At 34.2% G+C, this 22,970-nt stretch overlaps 1 long non-coding RNA gene across 2 annotated transcripts in view; it reads right to left on the reverse strand.

Annotated features, from left to right (window-relative positions):
* LOC108288703 overlaps positions 1–22,970 on the reverse strand; it is a 220,562-nt gene that overhangs the window by 196,786 nt on the left and 806 nt on the right. The window lies entirely within an intron of this gene.

A 22,970-nucleotide genomic window follows, 5' to 3' on the forward strand; every position in this document is an offset into this window, starting at 1 on the left:
ACACTGAAGAGGTATGAGAGGTTATTCCCTTTTGTAACTAAAATAGATTATAGCATGAAAAGGATGAGAGGAGAGACTGAATGGTATGAAGTAATGAAAACAAAACTCGGCGCAGTGTGGTTGTGAGAATAAAAATGGGGAAATAAATGTAGAAGTATTATAGAGAAAATTGTTAAATGTTATTTCTAAGCTGACTGTAAGGAATAATGTTGAGTGAACAGATCAAATAAATACAGAATATCATTCCCCAAGTATATTTTCCTCTTTTCCAGCTCCTTGTATCTCTTCATGCTGCACAGGCTTGACATCTGGGAGAATAGTGATGAGGTGAACAGGAGCTATGAAATGGTGAATGGACAGCTTTTCAGGGTGTAAGATGTACATATGACATAACACATTTAGCTGATTTCTAAGAACAGATAATTTTAATGAAGCTGTGAAGATTTAACTAGACCAGGTACGGAAACAGAAATGGGAGAGTTAGCTATACGTGCTTAGTAATGGAAATCACTTAAAGACTCTTGACAAGTAATTTTTCAATTGCCAAAGCCCTAAAAATAATTATCTCAGAAGAATGGAGATATGATTGTAAGGGAAAGCAAGAGAGAGTGGATGCGGACTATACAAAGGCAAGAGGGAAAATCAACATACAGAGAGAAGCATTAATGAAATATGGCTAGTTAGAATGAATAAAGATCTAGTATTTGATAGCACAACAGAGTAACTACAGTCAACAATAATTTATTGTACATTTAAAATTAACTAAAGAATATAATGGTATTGTTTGTAGCACAAAGAAAGGATAAATGCTTGAGGTGATGAATACCCCATTTACCCTGATATAATTATTATATATTGTATGCCTGGTATTAAAATATCTCATGCACCCCATAAATATATATACCTACTCTGCACCCACAAAACTTAAAAATTAAAAAAATGCAAATCAGGATAGGGGTTATGTCACAGATGCCTAATACTAGCAAGATTACAGGTATTTCACCTCTTCTATTAAATTTTTATTATTTTATTTTATTTTTCCAAAAGTTATTGGGGTACAGTTGGTATTTGGTTGCATGAGTAAGTTCTTCAGTGGTGATTTAGTGACTAGGAGATCCTAGTGCACCCATCACCCAAGCAGTATACACTGCACCATATTTGTTGTCTTTTATCCCTTATCCCCTTCCCACTCATCCCCCAAGTCCCCAAGGTTTACATTCTTATGCCTTTGCCTCCTCATAGTTTAGCTCCCACATATCAGTGAAAACATACGATGTTTGCTTTTCCATTCCTGAGTTACCTCACTTAGAATAATAGTCTCCAATCTCACCCAGGTCACTGCAAACGCTATTAATTCATTCCTTTTTATGGCTGAGTAGTACTCCATCCTATATATATATATACCAGAGTTTCTTTATCTACTTGTTGATTGATGGGCATTTGGGTTGGTTCCACGATTTTGCAATTGTGAATTGTGCTGCTATAAACATGTGTGTGCAAGTATCTTTTTCAAATAATGACTTCCTTTCCTCTGGGTAGTTACCCAGCAGTGGGATTGCTGGATCAAATGGTAGGTTTACTTTTAGTTATTTAAGGAATCCCCACACTGTTTTACATAGCATCTCTACTAGTTTACATTCCCACCAGCAGTGTAGAAGTGTTCTCTGATTGCCGCATGCATGGCAACATCTATTGTTTTTTTAATTTTTTGATTATAGCCATTTTTGCAGGAGTAAGGTGGTATCACATTGTGGCTTTGATTTACATTTCCCTGATCATTGTTATGTCCAGCATTTTTTCATATGTTTGTTGGTCATTTGTATATCTTCTTTAGAGAATTGTCTATTCATGACCTTAGCTCACTTTTTGATGGGATCTTTTTTTTTTTTTTTTTTTTNTTTTTTTCTTACTGATTTGTGTGAATTATTTGCAGATTCTGGATATTAGTCCCTTGCCAGATGTATAGATTGTGAAGATTTTTTCCCACTCTATGGGTTGTCTGTTTACTCTGCTGATACTCTGCTGACTGCTCCCTGTGCTGTGCAAAAGCTCTTCAGTTTAATTATGTCCCAGCTATTTATCTTTGTTTTTATTGCATTTTCCTTTGGGTTTTTGGTCACTAAATCCTTACCTACGCCAATATCTAGAAGGGTTTTTCCAATGATATCTTCTAGAGTTTTTATAGCTTCGTTCTTAGGTTTAAGTCCTTAATCCATCTTGAGTTGATTTTTGCATAAGGTGAGAGATGAGGGGGGCATATGGGGTAAACATATGTGTCAGTCTGACCCCCAGACATTCTTACCTCACAGCCCTTGGAGGAATAAGTAATTTGAATAGAGGGAAATATAGTGGCTCAATTTCAAGAATTTTAGATGTGGAAATCCTATGGGAAAGGACTTGAGAATGTTTAATATACCTTATACAGTGGAAAGAAATATAAGCTGCCTACTTTAAGGCAGATGTGGTAATTCTAACTCAAAGAGTTTCTAAAGTCTTACCCAAACTAAAGGTCTTAAGATTGAATATGTATCTTTGGTTTATTCTATTATGTTGTTTACTCTCCATAGTTTAAATTTCAAGTAATTTCATGCTTGCATTTCTTATGAACAACACACTTTAAATTATTTTGAATTTGTTTTTAAATGGCAGATTTTAGTAACATATTTATATTTAGACCAAAATGCATACATTGCAGAATATTTAATGGTACTCCAGTGGAAAAAAGATGAAATAAAGTGATATATGTAATACTAACTATTTAACAATTTTCAAAGAAATCAAATTTGCTTTGGCTTTTTCAAGAGATGATTCTCTGGGGAAAATCATGTAAGAATCAATGTAAATGGTCACTAAGGCTGTTTTTGTTCTGCATTTCAGGCTTAAAATATACTAAGCAAATAGAGTAAGATGCTGAAAAAATATATACTCTACCCTGATTAATGGATGCTATACATATCTTTCTGCTCTGTCTGCCTGGTTAGCTTTGTTTCAAATATGATACAGATCTCATGCTGCACAGCAGATCCAGAAATAGTCCACGTTCCTTTAAATTCAGGCAATGTATCATTTTATATTACAGTGTGTCACACCAGTCTATGACTGTAAAGCATGAGTTATGTGGATATGGACCAGTAGGTGAACTGGTCCCAGCAAATGCACAATTTGAAGATCCAAGTAAAATAGTCTCATGAAAAAAATATTTTTTTAAAATAGAATCATAAATAATATATAAGACTTCTGAAGGGTGCTGTTTCTTATTTACTTAAAAAAGTCAATATTCCACATAATTTTTCAAAATCTCTAAAAAATACATTTTGACCATGTGCATTTATATGATCTAGTTCTTAGAAAAACAGAAAGTTTCCTGTCAAATCGCACCTTTGTCTTATTCAAATATTAGTTATAAAAAATAAATAATGCAAGATAGTCTCTTTTCACATCATTTATGTGTAACAAAACAATAATAGGAGATACCAAAATGGAGTCAGAAGAAAAGAATTTCAAAAATAAGAAATTATGTTTGTTGTAAACATTTATATTTTCCAGTGAAGTCATAAGGGCAATGTGAGCAAAGATATACAACACTTAAATTGCTATATCATTATTATTAAAATGATCATTAATTAATATTTATTTTCCCTGACCTGGTAGGTATTGCAGAGAGTTTCAAGATGGACATAGTTTTAAGATAGGTATCATTCCAAGCAAGAGAGAACACACAACAAATTTAAAACAAATGAGAATACTAGAAAGGAATAATTAATAAAAGATGAAAATAATAGATGGCAATTCGAATGTTGCAAAACTAAAGTTTTCTGCAATACTGAAATCTGATTATCCAGAAATATTTAACCAAATTGAGTATCAAAACTGTGCTTAAATAAAATTGAGAAGAAAATGGGGAAGATTCCAGGTATAGAGGTAGTAAGGAAAGTAGGGGGAAACTGGCAGTTTTGGTAAATTATTATTATAAAATTTCATACATAGTGTGTTATTCATAAGCTTTTATAACATCCTTCTTTGAGCATCCAGATATCTCTAATCAAGCCCCTAAAACTTCCCTTGCAACTTTGAGGAAGAATGTCAGATGTAGAAAGACCATAAGTTATGCAGCAAGAAGAAAAAATATATAAGCTGGAAGGGACACCAAATCTTTGAATCTTAGTAATGCATATTTGAAGAAGAAGATAACCACATTAATTCATTTAGCCATTTTTCATTCAATAAACATCAGTTAGCAACTACGTATTTAGGAAGTGTTCAGCATTCCAGTGCTGAGACATATTGACACTTGAGGCAAATGGATAAATATGCCCTTCAGTATACATTTATTATCAAAATATCTTCCCATATTTTGAACCCAGTGGAAAAAGTTAATGAAGTCTCCATGGTCACAAGCAAGATTATATACAAACTCCACATTGCCGTATCTGTTTGCATGCCATGTTCAACACTTAGTGAGGGTTACAGCACTTACAGGACTCAGGTACCACGGCCTGGTTGGAAATGACTTTTACCACAGTATACACATAATAATGCTGGGTTGTATAAAAAAGAAATAGAAACTTTTCTTTATTTTAAATCTAAAATATTTTAAATTTTAAATTGTGGTATTTTATTTATCATGAATTTTTGCATTCATTTTTATTTTTAAAATATTACATCTAAATATTCTTTATCTTGACTTTTGAATATTTTGGTGCCCCCTTAAATTTCACATATTTTTGGTTTCCCCATAATCCAGATTTTGGGGTCAAACAAGAATTATTAATGCAAAGTAGAATACCGGGTGACTGCTCTTAAAGAACTGAAGGTGTATGCATTTCATTTCCAAATTAATATCTTCTAGCCTGTAGCCTTTTTCTTCTCCCTCTACGATTTATTTTGATGTTCACTTTTACCTTTTCATTTTCATTATTTTCTATCTCCTTTAGTTGGATTTGTAAATTCCTGCACAATTTTTTCAAATACTAAGATTTTTAAAATATTCTCAAAGAATTTCATATACTACTTTGATGCCTTAAATATGGTATTTAGAACATGAGTTAATCTTATTGATAAAGAAGTCTCATTATTATAAGCATGAACTGTTTTAAGGTAATGCCTTAAAGAGCTTTCAAACTGTCGCACTGGCTCCTATGCTAAACAATCATAGATTGGTGCAGTCCTGTTTACCTACCTACTTCTGCAATTTGATTTCTCTTTCCCTACTAACACTTTATTCAACACATACTTACAGATCATTAACTGTTGTAGGGGACACCAAGCTAAGCATTACTAGTGAAATACAAAACTTTGTAGTTACATCTATGTGCTCCTAAAAGTGCCCTCTTTTATTCTTTCTCACTTGATATTTTGAATCTGCAATCAGCTTGGAAAATGGATAAGCATAACAAATCCTTAGTGGGAGTCTGGGGACCACCTCAGAGTAGCATGCATGGACTTTCAGTAAATGGGGTTTGTGATTATTGTAATTCTTTTGTAAATCAGGGTAACCCATCTCTGGATTTACAACTGTTTTTCAGAAAGTTGAATAATAAGTCACTTAGTGGGATGAGTGAAACTTCTTAAGCATGGATTCCATGAATAGTTTATAAATTTAATTGATCATTTATCCCATTTCTAGTGTGTATGGAGAACTCAATTTTCAGAAAGTGTCTAGTGAACTTAGGTTCAAAGATTTTTCATGAAGCATTCATTATTAATTATAACCAAATATAATTCTTTTAATCTGATAGTTCATCAGCTTTGTTATTTGTATTATACAGCCCAACAATGATTTTTATTAAATTAACAATTGAAAGTAATATTGTAAATTGTTTTCTATTGGCTTCAAATAAACTCATTCTTTACCTGATTTTTAAGGGGCTGATTAGTAAAGGTCCTGAGATAAGTTTACTTTGCATAATCAACAGTAGATACTGTGATAGGGATATGTAAATGCTGATGGTTTATTGAATATTCTGATGCGATATATTATTTCAAGCAAAGGGTAGATAAACAGGTATACTTTGGTCTAACAACTGAATTAAACATTTAAAAATGTAGTTTTCCTTTAATAATCTGAATACTTTAATATTCAAATCACAGAAGTTGATCACCGACATCTTAGTCAATATATTAGACTTCAGTGAAAAAAAGAACCGGGGTACTAATATTTACTGAATGTACACTGTATACTTGGCGCAGAGGACCATACTGCAGGAGTTAACAGCACAGGCATATTGGTTTGATTGCCAGCTCTGCCACATACTAGTGGATGAATTAACCTTTCTATGCTTCTGTTGCACCAGTCATTGGGATTATTATAGTAATGTATATCTCATATAATTATTGTGAGGAATAAATGACCATATGTAAACAATGCCCACAGAGGCAAGTGCTCAGAAACCATCAGCTACTGTTACTATATCTATAGTGTCACTTATTCCTTATTTCAATACTTTGAGATTGATGTCATGCCCACTCTGTTTGGAAAAGAAAATCCAGATCCAAACATATATCATTTATCTGTACCAGTATTCCTAAAACTGAAACCTACATCTGATCATTGTGAAGTGTGACTGTGGTCAATTCAAGGATAATTAAGCAATATCTTTGTTTTATGTTTTTATATTATTCAAGTTTCTAAATTGAGGGACCTATGAAAATAAATGAAATATGGTTTATCTGTTAATTCTGACGATAGCCTAATCAACTTTAAGAAAGAAGAAAAAAATATCCAAAAATCAAAAAGTAAATTTAGAAAAAGATAAAAAGATAGAAGAAGCTGATCAAATAGGCTTGCTTTCATTCCAAAGTTAAAAGTTAAAGAAAAAACGAGGAGCATAGCTTTTATTTATATTTCTTCCCCACTTTACTAACCTCACTTCTGTCTTTTCCACTGTTTTTCTTGTGACATTTCATGTGCTGTTTACTAAGCATATTGTATCTCTATTTTCCAGTATGCCTTAATTTCTGGTCTAATGCATTTTATTGGTTTACATCATAATCTTAGCAATATTGCAAAAATGTATGTAATGGTTTCCTGTACAATAGGAAAACATATTAACCCCTTCAAAACCGCCTCTTTACTATGTTGATAAACAATGCCATTACTAACAACTGCACATCCATGCATTCTGGTTGAGTGAGCATCTGTCTCCTGGTTTATTTCTTGTCAAGTTTACAGATTATTCTGCATAACTTTTCACCCCGAATCTACACTCTACATGACACAGGTAAAAAAGCACACAGCCATGTGCAACACTCTTTCTTTAGAGAGTGAGCATGCAGTGCAAATTCATGCTGTGAGGATCTGCAAAGATCCTTGAGCCTATGAACAGGTGTGAAAAATGTGTGGCAATCTGGAAAAGCATTTTTTAGACAAACTACTATTGTATTATGTAGAAAACAATAAAATTGTTTACCCACAAAACAGCCGTTTATAATACTGATATATTTAATATGAGACTATAACTTTGAGAATTTAAATCTATAAACAGTCTTCATTAGAGAATGCACAGGTAAATAATTAAAAAGTCAAAATCAAAATATCACAATAACCACATATTTTATACATAAAAAATACCTGCCTTCTTCAGTTTGCATTACAAAAAGAAATATTTCCTTGTAACAACTGAAAAGAGTAGAATCCAGATCTTGAATATTTAATAGAAAATAAAATGATATTTATTTTTAAGTGCATTCTACATTCAACACAACTGCATACTCACAACAAATCTATTGCGTTGCCCTGACATAGTTACTGCAAAGGTTTTTCCTTCGCTGTCCCAAGGGCCCAATTGATTTATCTGCCAGAAGCCTAAAGCCCAAAAATAAGATAGCTTTGAGTTTACAGAGGTCATTTTTCATTGTCTAAATAAAAATTTCTAAACAAAAATCTCTCATCCTGTTAACCGCAGGGTCCTTATCTCCCCAGAGGCTACAGCAACCTGAAAGAAGCCATTTCAATTCTTTCATGAAGAAAGATAAAAGCAAGTTTTCGATTAGAAAGCCAAGCAAAACCTTCTTATTAAATGTTGGTAACAGTAACTAGTTGAAAAGGCAAAACTGTTCTAGAATGGGGTGTCTGGCAGGGGGAGTTGGAAATTATTATGCATGAGACAAACCTTATACAGAGATTGGGAAGACAATCAAAGACAGTGACATTGGAGGAGGCAAAAAGAAGTTTATGAATCCTTGTAACTCCTCACAGTTGTTTTACCCAAGTCCTTAATAAACTGCCTAGCTTTATCAAGCATGTTCTCTTAATTGTGTGTGCCTACTTTTATTAACCAACATTAACTACATGCCACAATAATTATGCATGCAGGGCCATCTTCTCTGATCTGTCATCATTCACAGTGCTTATGCAGCACAGGCCGAGGTGGAATGTGGCATGTTATCCGGCTTTAGAATAATAGATTTTGTGAGGCTAAGCTTAAAGGGAAATTATCAAAAATGACTTTATAGAATAAGTTTTGATAATGAAGATAAACACAGACACTAATGGTGATGCCCTGGGAAATAAACCAGGGCCATGAAAGGAAAAGATTCTGCTATTTTAGAGAAGTCTGCAATAAGTGACGGAGAATTTAAAAACAGTGCTCTTATTTTAACTTAATTTTTTTCAGTAGGATGTAGTAGTAGAATTCAAATAATTTGGTGGTACATTTTTATTAAAACATAAACTAGTCTTCCTCCAGTTAAAGAGCTGGGGTATCAATCTTAGTATATCTGAAAAACAGACATGGTAGGGGGTTGGGGGAAATACTTTAATTCAGTAAGCTTAATCTTTAAAGTCTTTTCAGTTTGTCCTGTAACTATATTGTATTAATTATTTAGATTTTTATTAATTTTACATATTTTTGTTGTTGTTTTTATTATACTTTAAGTTCTGGAATATATGTCTAGAACGTACAACTTTGTTACACATGCCATGGTGGTTTGCTGCACCCATCGATCTGTCATCTACATTAGGTATTTCTCTAATGTTATCCCTCCCCTACCCCCCACCCCATGACAGGCCCCAGTGTGTGATATTTCCCTCCCTGTGTCCATGTGCTCTCATTGTTCAACCCCTCTTATGAGTGAAAACATGTGGTGTTTGGTTTTATGTTCCTGTGTTAGTTTGCTGAGAATGATGATTTCCAGCTTCATCCATGTCCCTGCAAAGGACATGAACTCATCCTTTTTTTTATGGCTGAATAGTATTCCATGGTGTATATGTGCCACATTTTCTTTATCCAGTCTATTATTGATGGGCATTTGGGTTGGTTCCAAGTCTTTGCAATTGTGAACAGTGCTGCAATAAACATACGTGTGCATGTGTCCTTATAGTAGAATGATTTGTAGTCCTTTGCGTATATATCCAATAAGGGGATTGCTGGGACAAATGGTATTTCTTGTCCTAGATCCTTAATGAATTGTGACAATGTCTTCCACAATGGGTGAACTAATTTAGGCACCCACCAACAGTATAAAAGTGTTCCTATTTCTCCACATACTCTCCAGTATCTGTTGTTTCCTGACTTTTTAATGATCGCCATTCTAACTGGCATGAGATGGTATCTCATTGTGGTTTTGATTTGTATTTCTCTAATCTTGATATAAAGAGAGATACCCCCACATGAGAATAAATGCTCTGGCATAAGCTATAAAGAGTTGGGCTTTCCTTATCTGCCTACTCTTAGCCTAAAGTAGTATCTATGAATACAAATTTATTCCTCTCGGTCCAGGTATATATTTTGAAAAGCAACTGAATGTGCTCTTTATTCTGTACCACATAAAGAACATACTTTTCTTCCCTTCCCCCAAGAAAATATGAAAATAAGATTTCCATATATTGATTGTAAAGTTTAGTTGTCACAAACCAGAGGTTATCCAATGAAACACTGTCAGAGGCTATGTCTTCATATTAAATATTTTAATGCTAAAGTTATTTTATCTAACAGGGAATATCTAAATTTTTTAGGAGTTTACTTTGCAAAGAATTCACCCTAGTGGATTCAGATGAAGGCTATGTTGCTCAAAACCAGATAAAATATGAGAATATAATGTGAGGAATTTTTGTTTGTGCCTTTATTTACATGTGTGCATGTGTTAATGTGTTAATTGTGATGGCACTGTAATTTTTTTTTGTTTTTGTTTTTGTCCTATACATATAATGGGTAAGTGGTAACAGAGCTTTAAATATTTTTAGGCCAAAATCATCTTGACTATTTTCTATAGGCTAAAACTTTGAAGACTAATTTGTCACCAGCTCATGTGTTACAAAGGGATCCAGGACTGCCCCGTAAGAAAACATGCCCACAAGGCCATCTTCAGGCAAAGTATCGTGTTCTATCCAGTGATGAGTATTTATTATATACCTCAAGTATTCCTTGTAGGGTACCAAACACAGGATCAGTTTCACTGCTTCTTAAACATATGAATCCACCCTCAACCAGAAATACATAATTCTTTCCTGGGCTTTCATCCAAAAGTAGAATGTTGATCTCTCAGATCTTGTATGCCCATCAAAATCTAAACTGTGAGAACTATAATACTTGGGGAAAAGTAAAACTGAAGACCATTCTCTCTCTTCTAAATTATAATTTCTGCCTTGAATCAGAATATGCCATAAGAGGGTATCATATATTGCATTTACTTGCCCCACACATAATTGATGTCATTGAGTTGTGTATTGATGTCCCTGACTTACTCTGTAGAAGGATGCATACAACAAAGCAACTCTATAAAATTCCCATAAATAAAATTCCCATAAATAAAATTGCGGTTCACGTAACAAGGTTGCAGAAGAGATTACACCTTGCATCACTTCATGTTCTTCATATCAAGATTCACATAGGAAATGTCATTTAGAAATCAGTACTCAAAAAAAAATCTGTTTCCCCTGAGAAACTATTAGAGCTTAACTTTGTTGATACTAAGTTTTAGAAAACCAATTTTATCTATTTTATTCCCATTTTTCCTGTACCATCCATCATTTCAACTATTTTTGGGAAACAGGATATGGCATAAATAATAAAATAAATAGTTAAAGTGATTGAGCTCATATTACAAAAGCCCTACATACTAACTAAAAGGAACTAAAAAGAACACCTGACTCACCACATTGGCTTGAGTAGCACAGTCATGTTCTAGAGGGAGGTGGTCTATGGCTGGTGCTCAGCAGTGTCAGAAGGACCAAGCTTCCTCCACTTTTCTGCACTGCTATAGTTAGACTGTTAATTTTTCCCCCTTTGCTTGCTGACTCTTGGTGGTAAGATTGCTGCCAGGACTCTGCATAATAAAACCATATTCAAAGATGAGATGAACAGGGAAGGACAGCATGAGCCACACCTGGGTCAGGTTGAGTTTTGTTTTCATAATCTGGATGGTTACTTTTAAAATGTGTTCATTGTGATGGCATCTTACTATCATTAGCTGAGATCTCAATGCCCCAAATAATGTGAAGTTTACTGTTAGCATCACTAGATGCTCCCCCAGCAGACTTTTCCTCATGCCTCATTGGATATAATGAGAACTTATGGCTCCTTTTTGCTGTAAGGTGAAGCTGAGAAAGAGCGTACTAGGCTTTCCAGAATTTACAGTAGGGGTGGCATGAGAAAGGGCAGTGGTATGTGGCTGATAGATTATCCAGACAAAATAAAACAAAAATTATGCTCTGCCACAGTTATTAAGAAACTTCAAAGGACGCTTCTAAATACTAGTCACTAAGTTCAAAAATAATGAATTACCATGTGAGTATGGCAATATTATAAAACAGCTAAGAAAGTGGTAGAGTTTGTTTTCATAATCTGGATGGTTACTTTTAAAATGTTTTCATTTTGATGGCATCATACTATCATTAGCTGAGATATCAAGGTCCCAAATAATGTAAGCTTGCTCTTAGGATAGTGGATATAAATCATGCATTAGATTAAGTTCTTAATAACATCTAACCTTTTGGCCAACTTCTTTTGAGATCTCATAGACCATCATTGTTTTTATCCTGTATGAAGGATGACAAAGAATAAAACATCCACCCTGCCTATGTCTTCTTTTGTGCAATGTTCCTGAATTATTAGTATTATATTTAATTCGTGTTTTCTTAGCAAAAATCTTTTCAAGTCATTTATTTCCTTTCATAGGGGTTCATTTAAGTAGGCAATATAATTCATAAGTCCACTTACCCTAGCATGTGGAAACTATAATATTTGACATTAAGCTTAGTATGCATCAGGCATAATTCAAAATGTTTCAATCACATTTTCTGATTTTATCATCATAACAGCCAAACTAGATAGGCACTGTTATTATCTCCATTTTATGGATAGAGAAAACTGAGGCTTAATGAGAGTTTAGAGGTCACTCACCTAGTAAGTTGCTGAGCTTGAATTCAAAGCCAGGTTGGTCTGATCCCAAAGCCTTCTTTCTTAACCACTCTACCAATAAGTCAGTTAATTGAGTAATCAATCAAAATTCAACCAAGCACAGCTCTCCATGAAATTGAATTTTAAGGCACAATCACCATCTAAGAAAAAAAAATTAAAACAAAACATATACAATATTGCGGATTTAGTGAAGGTAAACCTCTGGGGAAATTCAATGCAATTTTATATTTGTGTCTAATGTAGAGTACAACAAAGGTTTATATCTAGCATAATGGCTGGCATCAGAATATTCTTAATCACTATAATTTCTAAGGAAAAATGAATACGAAAGCAGAAAACCAAAGGAATAGTCTAGTAAACATTCAGCCAATAAGGAAATTCAATATTGCTGCAAGGGAAGCTGAGAAAGAGCTTTTATTTTAAGGCCATATTCAGTTAATTAAAGGCCTTACGATATACTAGAAATGTCCCTAGATTTCTACCCCTAAATATTCTGTGAATGCAGAGGTGACATAAACAACTGTGAACTTCCTATAAAGAAACAAATAAAGCAGCAAATTCAATGATTGTCTGCGTATCTGTGACATTCTCATTAGAATTCTTAAATGCAGATACCATGAGCATGTTGTGGGCCACAGGTTAGTTCATACTTAATAACAGTATGTTAATTGTCACTGAACAGACCTCATTCCACACCATAATCCAGCTAAAGCATTGCACCATTTCCTCAAATTCTTAGGGTTTCTTTTTTTCCTCATGGATCTTATGCTGACAGATTTAAGCTAGAATTTTTTTACATGCATCTACTTGACCTTAAATTACAGTTCCAAACACTATCAAGCCTTTGTTCTAACTCAGATGTGGTAATTAAAAAATAATTAAAATGCTACTATCTAATAAAATGAAATTTTCATCCAGTCTGCTATTACATTTCATTCGAATCATTACAAATAATCATTTTGAAGATAACATCGGCATTTCCAGATCATGTTATTAAGAAATAGGTTGTTTGGTTCTTATCAGCCTCTTATTTTCTTTGAGAAATTAGGTATTTCCCCCGTTTTACCGTCAGTTTCTAAAGTGATAAAACTTATTTCTAATTACTTATATTTGGGTGCAGAATCTCATGTAAATCGGGTTCAGCCTTATTTGATGAAAGGAAAACAGTGAAAAAGTTCTCAGAAGTACGAAGTGATGCTTAGGTATAGTTATTACGGACTATAAAACACAGATGCTGTTTTACCCTCTTTTCCCCAAACCAATCTAAGTTTACTTTGAATCACTTCCTAGAGCTTGAGAAATCTTGTTTAGCTTTTTTTGTGCGTTAAATAGTTTTCCAGCTCAATGTCATCAATTTTTACACTCACACAAGTATGTGTCTCATCCCTGAGGTTTGGTGGTATATATTGCCAAATCAATTACATTCAGAATCATGCATCCAGTCCTAATTTAGGTAGGTTTGAAATCTTCTTTAAAGGCCTTTTATCCATGCTATTAGGAACATTGGATATATGATATGCTCTGCCAAGTGGCTTCACCTGCAGTCTCACCTCATACACATAAAAGGCTTGCCTGGTATAGAAAGTCCCCAAACAAGTAAACACAAGCATCTTTCTGAATATAAATAAAATTATCTTATCTAAAAATAATCCTTTCAATTGAGATCCTTGTAATGTTACTAAATTTTTGCCTGTATGACCTTGCAGGAAGTTCAACTCACTCCACAATTTATTTGCCATCCTTTTCAGTTAAAACTATTAGTAGACAAACGATAGAACTGGTCAGTCTTATAGGGCAGCTTAATACGGTCTCTGTCTTCAAGAGAATATAATAAATATACAATGTAACCTAATTTTTACATCCTTTCAAGTGTTCTGGGAATATAGTGATTTAGATATGCTGTTAAGTCTGGAGGTTTTCATAAAATGATTCCCTGGAATAGGTGATGTTCTAGCAGAATCTTATGAGTTTGGCCAGGAAAATGTGAAGAAATCATCTAGTCATAGAGAAGATCACCAGGATATGTATGCAGGATGGTCAGGAAACCAGATTTTTATGCTGGAATAGAAGGCATGAGCCATTCTAATGGGACCTGAATCTGGAGACTGGATATAGGTGCCAGGTAAGCCCATTCTAAGGGGTTCAAAATGCACCATAGGTCAAAAGGAGTCAACAAAGGGTTTTAAGAGGAATATGAATGGTTTCGGTTTTAGGTTTGTGTTTTTGAAGCATTGCTTTAACTGCAATCACTGCCGCAGGTTGACTAAGGAAAATAAAATGAGAGGTATGATCTCTCAGCCAGTATCAGAAGGAAGAGATTCCCCTAATGGCATCTGCCTGGTCACTTGAAGAGACTCTCGAATCTGCGAGTTCCTTGTGCACATCTAATACTGGACTTGCATTCTACCGCTACTTTTTCCTGCCCTTCATGAGTTAAGCCTCATGCACAATTCTTCCCTATACCCTGATTTCACTTCCTTAATTCTAATAGTTTTTAAGACTTCAGTCAACTCCTACCAACTTCCTTCTCCTGCAGAAGAGAAATAAAAAGCAGCAAATAAATTGCATTCTTCAATGAAACAGGCTGCAAATGCATAGTATTAATCATATGTTTACATATTTTATATACCAAACTATTCTAAAACCAAACAGCTACAATGTGGCTCTGTGTGGTTTTCTTACATTTTACATTTATCCAGTGATATATCCATTTTATGATAAAAATAATTTTATTAGACATATATACGACACCAGCCAATGCCATAAAAAATACATAGGACAGCAGGGGGAGGGGAGCTGGGGATAAGTGCTAGATGTGGGTGATGGGGAGGAAGGCAGCAGATCACAGTGCCACGTGTGTGGCTATGCAACAATCTTACATGTTCTTCACATGTACCTCAAAACCTAAAATGCAATAAAATAAAATAAATAGTTATATTCCAAGAAAAAATCAAATGATTAATTCCTAAGTGTTCAAGGAGAACATTAAAAGAGAACAAATAATACTATACACATAGCTATGTGTGTGCACATATGCACAACTATGGGAATAATTATTTTTCTATTTTAAGATATGCTGTTGAGCTTACATGCTTGCTAGAAAGATCTTTATAAAAAGCACCCTGAAATAGCACCATAGCGACTTAAGACCAAAAAAAGAAAAAAAAAAAAAAATTCCACTACTATATGGCTTTCCGTGTGGAAACCATAATGTTCTTGATAGAGACCATCATGTATTGGGACACATATGCTGTTTTCTACTATTTCTTTGATTAGCCCTCATTCTTGCTCTTCAGGGTTTCTATCATAACAACACAAGAAAATAAAATTTTAAGCCCAGAAGGATTTTTACAGTAATGCAAGCTATTGATCTGTGCATTTTTTTCAACCAGAGCTTACTATTGCATCCAGATTCCTTACAGTTCCAATATGCCCAGCAGGTTAATATTAGGTAAGCTACAAGCTGTTAAAAAACTACCAGTACATTTTTTTTTCACTCAGTGTTGCTACATATTTCAAGCTCCTATGGGAATGTAATGGAAACTTTATTTCTTTGTTTTATCCAAACCTCAGAATTCAGATATGCTTGGAGTGATAAAGATAAGTCATAAAGTACTCATTCAAACCATGATTTTTCCAGTGTTGGTTAATGCTAAGTTTTTCTGTTTGTTATTTTCATTTGTTATTTTTATTTTTCATAATTTCAAGGTAGTTTTTCAGCCACATCCCCTGCCCTGCCGAGCCCCTCTAGTAGTCCCCAGTGTCTCCTCTTCCTATCTTTATGTCCATATGTACTCGGTTGAAACATTTATTTTCAGGGTCATGATCATGTTTGTTGTCTCACCCAGAGTGACGTCCTAAATAGCGACCTTCCCAACCACAGAAGACTGAGGGTGAACTATAAACATTGCTATTGTCTTCTCTAACTGAACATCTTATCTTTCCACAATCTGCCCCTTCCAGTCTCTGCTTGAACCTTCTTCCTCTGACTTCTGGTCTCAGGTCCTTTAGCTATTACAGCTAGATGCATCCTATGCCTAATCTCTAGAGACTGGCCTTCACTCAGAGGCAGCTTTAGGACATTCTTAAGCTTCAGGGTCCCTCCTTTCCACGGGCCCCTTCCATGGCCCTAAGTAGGACCTAGCAATTTGCCCACAAAGTCTTTCTTTATAGTTACATTGAAAAAGTTACAATTTTTATGTGGGTTTTTTTTTTCTCAAACAAGACTATCCCTCCCATATTTTATAAGCTTCAGGACCCACAAAACTCAGGACTACTTCTGACTTCAGAGATAAGCTGGATTTTTGGTTGACGTTCTCCTTGCAGAACTCTTTTCTCTCCATCTGCTCCAGCTGGGTTCCACTCACTGAGGCCAGTAGGCATGTTCTGGCTTGGCCCCCCCACTCTTCAAGACTTCCAGGATCACTGCCCTGTCATGTTCGGATCTGGGTTCTGATTATCAGTGTAGCAGAATCAATATAGGAGAATGAAGTACAGTAAATAGTAAAAAAACAAAAATTACCCTAAAAGCAAGGATGTGAATAAAATGCAAAATCCAGACCCCCAACATAGGATAGAAAACAGTTTATTTTCATCATCTGCTGCCAATTTTTCTGGGACTTATCCTAGAATCAGATGAAAACTGAGAAAAAGAAAACTTACTTTGAATGCCAAACATATCTAAATATCTCTGAGTGACAAGGTTTAGCCACAGATCTTGGGTCTTAAAAGTATATTTGTTTCCACCTAAATGCCTGGCACCATCAGAGACTACAGAGCAAGTAGATGAAGCTGTGCATGTGGGGCTGTCCACCTGCAGAATGGCAGGTGGAAAATTATTCAGGGGAAGGAATTTAATTGGTGACCTTTAAAATAATGACTCATTACCTTAAAACATTTTTATTATGTCAGCATGAGAACTTCAATTGAAATTAATATATTTAAATCAAAAACAGTAGGTCTTATTTAACCTATCTTTAACCAAAAGTACATTTTAAATAATTTATTGGGGTTCTTTACCTTCCTTTTTCCTCCTGTTCCTTTCCTCTTTTCTTTACTTCTTCCTTTCTCCTTCTTTTCTTTCTTCCTTCCTTTCTTCTTTACCTCCCTCCATGAAACCTTCCTTTTGTTTTTGGGCAGTTTCTATTAGCTCCATTTGAAAATCAAATGGTAACTGCAGAGTAGACTCTAACTCTAAATAGTCAAAGTCCTTTCCCCATCTCCTGAATGCTACTGACCAAAGCGACTTCAGGATTAACCCTCCTAACCAGGCAAAGAAGTCAGGCAGACCAGCATTCAATTTTTGATCTGGCTCCTATTAGCTGCCACATCAAGTTACCTAGATACAGAAATGAGATAATACATGTAAAGTACCTAGCTATGATCAGGGCCCTTAACGAAAGTCAGTTAATTGCATTCTTCCTCACAACTTACTACTTTTCTCCTAAGTGGCCCAAAAAGAGCAAAGTCATGGCACATTTTGCATGCCCAGCCTTTAGACAACCATTTCAGATCTTAATTTGGCCTGCAATTTGCCCAAAAAGAATGACTGAGATGGTTGGAAGCTCATTAACCAATATGCTGAATGTGTTATATGACCCACAAAAATAAGATTCCCACATGCTAACATGGATCTGAACCTAGTTAAAACATGTGCGATCAGCAGATACTCTAATTTCAAGAAAATATGCAGCTAGGCAGAAGATGTATTTACTAGGACATGCTTGTGATTTTCAAAGCAAAATTTTGTAACCAGTTTTCATTATATTCTGGACTATGTAACTTTTATGGCATACACATTTATAAATAAAAGCATGAGAGCCTCTAAATCACTGACTTAGGCTGAAATGATGCCTCTAGGGTTTGGGATTATAAAAAAATAAAAGGAGACCTAGCAGGGATCATAAGGCAATATCCTACAGGAAGCAAAGTGATACCTGGGATTACAGTAGCAATTCCTTTCTGGCATTCACGAAGGAACATATTTTAGATAAACAAATAGGCAGAACATTTTGGATCTCTGTAAATAGATCTGAAAAGTCAGGCAAGAGCCTTTCCCTATATGGGTGCAAATGACATCATTCATAACCTTTTGAGCAACTGGTGCATTTGGAAAAGCTGTAATTTGCAGATATGATATTAAAGTTGAACTATTCACTCTATTTTACATTATAGTACTATTGGCAGGACATGGGAAAAGCAATCTATGACAACATTTTTCATGACTGTTTTTCTTTTAATAATAGAACTTACCTGTAATGCTTACATATTAATTTAAATATGTCTTTATGGACCTGAAAATAATAAATGCTGATTTATGCCCATATCAGTCTTTTATTATAAATACCATGATTGCTGTTTTTTCTAATGGATATATACACATAGAAAGTTAAGTGCCACACAGAAGATATACTAAATCATAGTCATTTCTTATTTCTGTTACATATTCAACAAGTATCAGTGTGCAAAGTACTGAGGAAGGATTTTGGATGAGCTCGAAATGAAAAAGGACACATCGTGTCAATTTAGAACTAATAGGAGAGAGATGCTACACAAATGCTTATGCTGCAAGAGGAAGCTTAGTATGCACCAAGAAAAATGGACAAATAGTAGGCCATAAAATTTCAAGAGAAAACAGAAATATGTCTAAGATAACACAAAAAAGCTTAAAATGTCATTTAACTATTCCTGGAATTATAGACAGAATTTTGAAAAGAAAAATATTGGTGAGATATAGTGTATGAACCTGGTTATAGGTGAACTTGTATTTGTTCCTATAAAATAAAACTGCATGAAGCTAAGAAGTAAAAGTTAATTCTAATAATTTACTTGACTTTAGAGCATATACATTTCACCAATTATTTCTATTCTGGTGCAAAGATCAAAGTATGTTATAGATAAAAAATAGTGTGAGTAAAAACAACAACAAAAAATCACTAGCTCTTTGCTGATTATTTTATTTGAAGCTCAATGACTAGAGATGGAAGGATGGAGTAGCTTTACTGACATCTTCTGGGAAAACTCTATGGCATGTCCAGGGAACACTGTAGCTTCAAGTAAGACCACGTATGCTCCATCCTATTTCGTGGGTTTTAAAAAATATCAAAATAAGAAACATCAATAACAAATTATTACATGTTGGTCATAGTTTCTTTTTAGTGCATTTTTACATTTAGTTAAAAATGAAAACATATTATTTTGATTTCAATTGAATATGCATACATCTGGATAGCATATAGGATATAAATGTGTTGTCCTGGTTTGATGAAGTACATAAATTACTCTCCTCTTATTCATGCCATTTCCTTTCATTATTTATAGTTACGCTTAGCAAAGAGAACAAATAAATTGTATGATGACACTATACAATCCTCTGTTGGAAATATTATGTGTTGGCATACACTAATCCCTTTCACAGGGTACAGGCATTGTAACCAGCTCCTCATGCCCCGAGTTTCCACTGTGCACCTAGGGTCACTCATGGGCATGTGTATAAAACAAATGTTACTACTGATGAAAAGCAGGCACTCAGAACCTAGAGAAAAGCACAGGGTACGAGTATTTGATATATGAGTAGCGATTAACAAGAATTCTTACCTACTTAAAAATTAGTCGCAGGTCATTACGAAAGCAACTTTCTCATCAAGTAAACACATGCTAATAACTCCTGGGTTTGAAAAATCATTTTGGGTCAGTACCAGAATATTTCACATTCTCGAAGGTAATAATTCAAATATCAACGAATGCAAGATAGATCTGACTACACTCCTTTGCATAAGCAGTGTAAAAATATTCAAAACCAACAGAAAAAAAATGCATTTGTATACTTTGGTTTGAATAGAATTAGTGAATCAGGACCATGCAAACGAAACTTAGGTGTGAAGGAAACACATCCAGAGAGAAAAGGAGCAAGATGAGCAAGAATCGCAGGAGGATGGGGGAAGGGGGAGCTGAGGAGGACCAAGCAAATAGCCTCTTTTTACATTGAGATGGTTTTGAGAATAATAATGTGCTAGTTTCTTTCTTTCTTTTTTTTTAATCCAAGTAGCTATTGAAGATTGTAATGATTTCATTCTAAAAAGCAATGCTGGAAAGGCTCTTCGGAGATTGCCAACTCCCACTGTGCAGAAACACTGTGTCCCTGCATGCTGGTGTAATGGAGACAAACAAAAGAAACACTTCAAGAAAAGGGGAGGCAGAACAGGGAAGGCGAAAAAGCACAGAGAATGTGGTTCCCAGAGAAACAGTCAGAGTTTTAGCAATGGCCAAAAGCAAGCATAACTACCTCCAAGTTTGAAACTGATGTAAGTTAAATAAAAGGCTCAATAATTTAAGTAATATATTACGTAATGATATTCTCAGTCAAAATAACAGTAACTTGTCATCAACTATAACGATCTAGTCCCACTTGCAGTGATACCCACTCCCCGGTTTAAACTGGCCCAATTTGATTTCATCTTTTCAGGCATCTCTATGGGCTCCCATCAGAAGCCAATATATCTATGAAATATTATTAGTTATGGAAATGTGTTGCTCTATTGATTCAGTCTGTCTGCATCTCTCCCATTCTTTTCCTTTCTTTTGGCAAAATAAATGTTTTTCAGAATCAACATATATAACTACACAACGAAAATATCCTAATTAGGATGATACTACTTAGTTACTTCAGTTCCTATAAAGATTTAAACAGAGTTTATTACTTCTAGATTCTGACCATTATAAAAAGGTCAATAATAATTACTGTTTATTTGCTTTCCAATGCTCTTAATGTGAAAGTTTTCAAGGTGGTGAAAACTCATATTCATAGAAAAAATCATAGGCATCATTTTAAGAAAGAAGATTAAGTTCGTTTTCCATTTCAAATAATTTTAATTACAATGTGTCCACTGTGAAAGGAAAAGAAGTAAGTTTGCTTAATGCCATTATTTCCATACCAGGAATTGATGCTTCTTTGCTATTTGCTATATATCTTTGCATTGTAAACCAACTTATAATCTCTGTGTTATTCATCTTTCTGTAAGGTTTATCTGAGGCTTATCTGAGGATTTTTTTAATTGTTTTGTATGACTACATTTTGTAAGTGGTGCAATGCAAAAAAGGCATCTGCTTCTTGTAACTGGCAACTCACACCCTGATAAAAGAATTACACTGGATCTTTCTGATGGAAAATCCTCATATCGCTATTCAGAAAGCAAATCGCCAAATCTGAAAACTTTGAGGAAAGGCATTTCAGGCAACAAAATGGGGAAAACATGGTAGCCAAAACCACCATGCCACAAATGCTGCCAAAATTATTTTTAAGCTCCCCAAACATTCTGAGAACAAGGATCTTAAGCCTTATTTAAGGTTTTTTTTGTTTTTGTTTTTTTAAGTGACATGATCTTGGTTATGTTAATATACTATCACTGTGTTACAAAGCCTATTTCTAAAAGAATTTTATTAATTATTATATAAAAATATTTTACTAACAGGCACAAAAATTGGTTGAATAAAACTCTTTCATATAGTTCACTTACATAATAGTCATTTAAAATACACTTAATATCAGAGTAGCTATTAAATATATAGCTGGCTATATGAAAGGAGAGTAACAAATAACAATATAGGAATTCTGTTCTGACAGTCGATATTTATGATTGTTGGATAAAGAAAATCTTTTTTGTTTAAAATGACTCAAGAACTTGAAAGAGCTAGCTGGTAACAGGCATATCCATTCTTACTCATTACACTCAAATGTTTCATTTTGATATCTCTTGTCCTTTTTGTTTTCATTATTTAGTAGTAGTACCAGCATACCATATACAATAGTTGTTATTGCTACATAATAGCAAATGTTTATGGAACATTTATCACATTCCATACACTGTTATAAGAGCTTTAAATATACTGACATATCTAATTCTCACAACTTAAGAAATCTATTTTATTATCCCAATTATTCAGATGAAAGGTTAAATAACTTGCCCAAAAAGCAACTGCATTTTAACCAAAGCCAGAATTAAACCTAGGCAGTCTGACTTGTATATAACACTTCTGGTATTGATAAGTCAATGCTTTCAATGTCTCAATATATATTTATTTGAATATATTCCAATTGCATTGAATTTTTTACAGTATTTCCAAGCAGTAAAAAATATATGATTTACCAATAAAATTGTAATACACTATTCAGAGGAAATACCATGATTATCACATGTGTATGTCCATTCTCTAGAAAATAAAGCTTTAAAAGGTAAGATATAGAAAGAAAGTCAAAAGCACATCTGATGGTCTTCAAGAAAGGGGAGAAAAAGATGGAGGCCACCCCAAACTCCAAGGAAGAACAATAGATTTCAGCTTTTTCCTTTCCTTTCCTTTTATTTCAATAACATTAATAGGGTTAGAAGAGTTTACTGTTTATGTTATGCTAGTTACCTGCTTCTGATTTTTAAAAAGGGAAGTAAACAAAAAGGAAGTGTTGGTCAATTAAATGTTTGTTGATTATGGGGCATGGGCTTTTATTTTCCTCTTTCCTTGCAAGAGCTAGACAATTATTTTTTCTAGAGCACCAGTTTTTAAGGAAATATTTTAATAGCAAATGCTGTCTCTTTTCTTTCATTATAATGCTTAACA

Source organism: Cebus imitator, unplaced genomic scaffold, assembly GCF_001604975.1.
Source record: "Cebus imitator isolate Cc_AM_T3 unplaced genomic scaffold, Cebus_imitator-1.0 Scaffold382, whole genome shotgun sequence".
Taxonomy (NCBI): domain Eukaryota; kingdom Metazoa; phylum Chordata; class Mammalia; order Primates; family Cebidae; genus Cebus; species Cebus imitator.